Source organism: Chiloscyllium plagiosum, unplaced genomic scaffold (genome assembly GCF_037043375.1).
Source record: "Chiloscyllium plagiosum isolate Xiang-an unplaced genomic scaffold, Cpla_swu_hap1 HiC_scaffold_45, whole genome shotgun sequence".
NCBI lineage: Eukaryota > Metazoa > Chordata > Chondrichthyes > Orectolobiformes > Hemiscylliidae > Chiloscyllium > Chiloscyllium plagiosum.
The window spans coordinates 103,958,383-103,964,515 of NW_028270183.1; the positions used below are offsets into that span (position 1 = coordinate 103,958,383).

A 6,133-nucleotide genomic window follows, 5' to 3' on the forward strand; every position below is an offset into this window, starting at 1 on the left:
AATTTTATGTCTTTTTCCAGTCCATCCACAACATCGTACTGGCTAACAGGTATTTATCGGTCTCTACCATAAATAGACATCGATAATGTAAAACTGTGGGAGGAAAATGTTCCGTTTCGAGACAGTTAGGTTTATGCACGAATATTACTGGTTTCTGGTCTGACCACTTTGCAAAACATAAATTAAAACTCGACTCTGATGGGATTCGAACCCACAACCTTTGAATAGCAACCTGAATAGAGATGTAAAAGTCCAACGCGCTTTCCATTGCGCCACAGAGCCGCGCCAGCCGTTACCTTTAAGCACACTAGTTTGCCTTTGACGCATTGCATTCAGGACACCCATCTCGCGCCTTTCTGTCCTCGTCACACTTTCTGGTCCTTATCCACTCGTGCTCTGGCTCATCAAGTGTTTGGCTACAGACTGCTGAAACGTTCTCATGACACTTACCTTTCCCACATATTCAGATAATGATTTCCAGATAATTAATACTCTATAGGTGAAAGTATTCTTCCTAAATCTCCTTCTTGTCTCCTGTCTTTCATTTATGTTACTCTGTTCCTTCCCAATACAGGCTTATCCCTGTCACACATATCTATCCTCTTCATAAAATGAGCACGTTAATCGGTTTCTTATTCAGCCTTCTCTGCACTTAGAGCAACATCCCCAGCCTAGCTCGCGTACCTTCACAATGGGAGTGGTCAAACCCTTTCCATTCTTTTCATCTCCTGTGAAATTCTCCTCCTGCATTCAGACGCTTCCAGTATCTGGCGATTACAACAGAAAAACAAAGTTCTCAGAAGAAAACCCAAAAGGTCTGAACAAAATCAGCAGCTCTTGTCTATCTCTGATGAGGAAGGAAAGTTAACGCTTCGAGTCCAACGAACCGTCTTCAGAACTAATGGGATGGGAGGGTAGGTGAAGAATGTGTAAGAGGGCGGACGGTTTCTAAAATGATTGAACTTGATGTTTGGTCCTAAAGTTTTCATGGTCTGTCAGTAGAAAATGAGTTGCGTGTCTTCCAGCTTGTGTTGTGTCTTGAAGGAGCACTGCAGCAAACCAGAGACTGAAATGATGGCCTGGGAACACGGTGTCTAGATTTGAGTGGTGCTGGAAAAGCACAGCAGTTCAGGCAGCATCCGAGAAGCAGTGAAATCGACGTTTCGGGCAACAGCCCTTCATCAGGAATACAAGCAGAGAGCCTGAAGGGTGGGAACACAGTGTAATGTTGAAGTTATAGGAGACTGGAAGATCGGGATAGTTTTTCTTGATTCTGAACAGAACGTAAGTGATCTCAGCTTTGTCACAGACTTTATTTTCCTCTCTCCATTTGAGAGAGATCACATTCTGAGCAGGAAATACAGTTGCCTCGATGAACTGAAGTGCAGACAAATCTCTGGAACATGCGACCGGGAGCTCCCAGAGTGAGGAGAGATATCTGAAACCAGCAGGAAATGTAACTGACAACATCGAACGTTACGATGCAGTACAGGCACTTCGGCCCTCGCTGTTGCCGCAAGCTGTAAAATAATGTGATGTCCATTGTAATGGTAAATTAACATTTATTTCGAATCCAATAAAAGCACAGGGAAACAAATAAGTAATTAGCTGACTTTGCAGAGGCATGAGTTGCAGACAGACAGAAAAAAATGTAAAGTTAAACCGAAATAATAGCAGACATACAAGGCCAGTAAACTACCATATCAGGGACTAACAGTCAAGGAATGAGAAAAAAAAATCCTTTTGATGTGGAAGGCACCTTTCCTCACGTACCATTGGCGAAGGCATCCAGCGAGAGGTGGCAGGATTTGAGACGATGCATACTGCAGGCACAAAAAAAACGAAAGATTGTATGTTCAACGACGATGTGCGTGCCTGATTCAATGCACACATAAGGACAGATATGAAGAAACTAAATTAGCTAACTCAGGCAGATGGAGCAGTCCAGGTAACCCCCGCCAAGAGGGTAGCCTGGCGATTAGGTATGGTAGATGTCTTGGACCCAAGATTAAGAAGGGTCCCTACTGAGTGCAGGGCAAAAGGCAAACTTGATGTGGGGTTCATAGGAAGCTGTGAACCCATAAGAATAGCCCGGAAGTCTGAGTATCGTCCATGCAGAGCACGAGACCCGTTAAAACATGAGACTGCCAAAGGATACTACTTTGCATCCCTCCTGAAAGCTTTAGTGATAATTCCCTGTGGATAATCACCGGTGAGAGCCCCCATTTTTCTGGTCAAAAAGGCAAACATTCCAGGTGAATCGGGGAAGCGGAGCTTTGTTCAAGACCTGCAGGTAGTCAATTATGCTGTTGTTCTGCCCGCCCCAAATGTTCCTAATCCTTGTACTATATGAGTTCAAATTCCACCTGACAGTAAATGGTTCTCTGCTATGGATTTATCAAATGTCTTCTTTAGTGTACCGGTACACCCAGAAAGTCAATTCTGGTTCACTTTTCCACTCAAAGGTAAATCATATACATTCAAGCGACTTTGTCAAGATGACTGTGAGTCCCCCACCATACTTAATGAGGCTCGACGCTGGAGTCTGGAGATTCTTGTTTTAACCCCGGGGTCAGCGCTTCTGCAGTATGTAGACGAATGCTTAATAGCAGCACCAACAGAGGAACAATGTGAGAAAGATAGGCTTGTGTTGCTCTGCCATCTAGCCAGGAATGGGCACCAAGCTTGTTTCGCAAATCTACAATTTGTGCAACAACAGGTGAAGTTCTTTGGCCATTTCTTGTCTGAACAAGGGAAGAGCATTGGTCAAGACAAAGTTCAAGCAATCCAGCAAATTCCAAAGCCTCACACGAAGTAACAATTGCTATTCTTTTTGGTCATGCACTCCTACTGTCGGTTTTTTATCCCACATTACACAACCCTTGACGCGCCCCTAAATGAAATTTCCAATGGCTTAGAGTTGCAGAACCAGAGACCGTTGCAGTTGAATTAAAAAGGCGCTCCAAACCACACCTACACTGGGGGTCCGAATCCAAACAAGCCTTTTGTACAAACGGTAGATGCATGACATCTGAGCTGATGCAGGAGAATGTGAGAAAATTGAGGCAGGTAGCTTACATTTTGGCTAAAGCTAGACCCCGTAGCGGCAGGATTGCCTCTCTGCCTGCAAGCCGTGGCTGCAGCTGAAAAAGTTTGTTGTAGCGTCCAGGGACACAGTCAGCTTTGGAGAATTAACCCTCCTGGTCCCACATGCATCCTTACTGTTTTCCGAGCAAAACACAGCACACATGTCTGCAGCACGTTGGCTCAGAAACAATACTGTACTATTGGAGATGCCTAACATTACAATATCGAGATGTAACGTCCGTAATGCTACCAGCCTTCTCGTCACAACAGGAGACAGAGACCCACATGACTGTGTCGCTGTAACTCACCAAGACCGGACGTGCAGGATTCACAAACTCAGAATCAGGATAGTGCATTTTTTTGTGAATGGGTCCGCATTCAGGGGCAAACGGACAGGCCAGAATTGTGTTTGGTATGCTGTAGTAACTACCCACGAGGTAGTCAAAGCGGAATCACTCCCTTGTCATCTGTCAGCTCAAGCAGCAGAGCTGATTGCCTTGACTGAGGCATGTCAATTGGCTGAGTGAATGATAGTGAATATTTAAACAGACAGCAGATAAGCATTCGGGGTTGTACATAATTGTGGAAATTTGTGGAAACACAAGGGCTTCTTGATCTACACTGGAAAGCCCAAAATACACCGTGGCCTGACTTCTGACCTCCTGGAAGCGGTCCTACCGCCTAAATCATTCGTTGTCTGTAAATGTGAAGAAGGGCATGCGCCTGAAACGTCGATTCTTCTGTTCCCTTGATGCTGCCTGACCTGCTGTGCTGTTCCAGCAATAAAGTTTCAGCTTTGATCTCCAGCGTCTGCAGACCTCACTTTCTCCTTGTAAATGTGAAGCCCACACGAAAAAGTACGATTCCCTTTCTCAAGGCAATACGAATGCAAACTCACCGGGAAGGACAGCAGCCCAGCAGCCGCCAAGTGATCAGTTGACATGTGTATGTCAAATATTTGTAATCCAAAGCAGACTTATCGGAGGTCGAGTCGCAGTCCACGCCGAAGGACAAGCGGGAATGGACAATGGCAGCGAGCAGAATGAGGGAATGGGTGTGGTGTGGCCCCATTGGTAAACCCTGTCAACGCGATCATTATTCCCATTCCATGCCAATTAACACACAGCGAGGACCAGGGATCAAAAGGGGGGATGTAGCGAATAAAGTGGTATGATTTTATCTTGATATTTAATTTGGTTTCCGTGGTCGAATCTGTAAGTTCTCTTCGGACATTGTGCAAAATAATTTTCCAAATGTCATCTTAGTCAGTCCGGAACTGAGGTTCAGAAAAGAACAAATGTTCCTGTTTTTTTTTGGAGCTGGCTGTGTTTACATTCTCCCCGCCTCACTCAATGTAGAAGAACGTATAAACTTTATTTCTGTCAGTCCAGGTGACACTTTGTGACGCGGGTAGTTTCATTGGCAAAGAAAAGACACTTATCCCATGAAGCTTCCTTTCATCATCTGTCTGCCCATTCATTCAATTTGATCACTGCTGTTTTGATAAATTTCACCTCTGCTCTCCTGTTGTTCTTCCGTAATTCGAGGGAACATCGAACCGAATCCGAAAATCATATTAATGTTCGGTTGTTCATTTTACATCAATGACCAGACCAGAACAAGCTAGCAGGAAATTGAATAACACAAAAAATATTTTTAAAATTCCTTCCAGAAAATTAATCGACTGCAAAGTCAGAATATGAGAAATGTCAGAGTGCACTGATATTTAGCCCATTTCACAATGCACAGATACACCTAGACGAGTTCAGTCTTTGCGAAATTTTATTTATAATTGTGACAATTCCCTGGGGCAGATCCTCCCTGAATCCACAAAAATGTACGCTGCCAAAAACTATTTCAGTTCAGATTAAAATGGCTCAGGATACTTTCCATCAACCCAAAGGTTACTGCGCCATGTCAATTGAAGTGTATCCAGATAAGGTTAGAACTCCCAGCCTTTTCTCCCACAGCTCCCTATTCCAGTTGCTCCAGCCTAGTTTGGAGCTCCCATCCTGGGCGTTTCACGCGCCTCTCTGCCTTCATAGAAGAACTGCATGCTCACGGAATTGGTCAACTGGCAGAAAGAGTAGAGATTCACGCGTTCATTCCGCTCTCAAATTCCGATCGTATCTTCGCCACTGCGTCGCTAAATTTCTGTGATTCCAGACCTGGAAGCCAGTGTGATTGAAGTGTGCAACCTTAGTTACAACCTTGTCTCGAGGCACTGGTAAAGTAACGATGAGAAACTTCGTTGTTATTTAAACCAACATTTCAACAATTTGTTTGCTAAGCCTGCACATTTCATCTTTTCTCGAAATCTAACGAAATCAGTCTTCAACATTCTCAATGATGGACTCTCCACAGCCACTGAGGACATCGAAGATGACGATACAACCCAATCTCAGTAGGTTATCCTCTTGTGCATGTGGTGCTGTTCCTCGCCGATCTTAGCCATTGCATTAATTGCTTTTACTGTTGGTTATTTTTTCATGTGATCGTTTAGTGGCACGTACTCTGCATTTTGGCCGAAGCAACCTCCATTCAAATCCGAGTGTCAGTAATGCGCATTTGTTCCATGTTACTCCACATAACCTTTGCAAAACAAACCCAGAAAGAAAGAAATCAATTTTTACGATTAAAATGCTCTCGAAGGTGATGGTTTTTGGCTTCAAACTTTATCTGCACCTAATCTCGGAGATGTTTCTCCCTTTCCCAATCACTATTCTTCCATTCTATCCTTTATCACATGCCACTGAGGCATTGCACAAAATAACATTCACTTTCACATTGACACCGTTAAGTTAGTGCTGCAGCTGTCGCTCTTGTTAGGTGAACTTGCACCAATACCACCATGAGAAGCTTTAAGCCACTTAATGCAATCAGATAATGTGGTTGGGTTATCAATCTTCATGTAAAGTGTTTGATTTTCATGGACCAGATATCGTTGGAGCACTGGGTTCATGAAAAGGACGCAGAACACAATCGAGGAAAAGAGACTTTATTGGAAAAGACCAATGTTTGTGAATTTCCCACATTTATTTCAAGT

At 43.9% G+C, this 6,133-nt stretch overlaps 1 non-coding gene across 1 annotated transcript; it reads right to left on the minus strand.

The window, feature by feature from the left end:
- Positions 1–190: 190 nt before the first annotated feature.
- trnak-uuu (transfer RNA lysine (anticodon UUU)) lies at positions 191–282 on the minus strand. Its single transcript is given in 2 exon segments — positions 191–226; positions 246–282. It is a non-coding gene; the product is annotated as a tRNA-Lys (tRNA).
- Between the last annotated feature and the right edge of the window lie 5,851 nt (positions 283–6,133).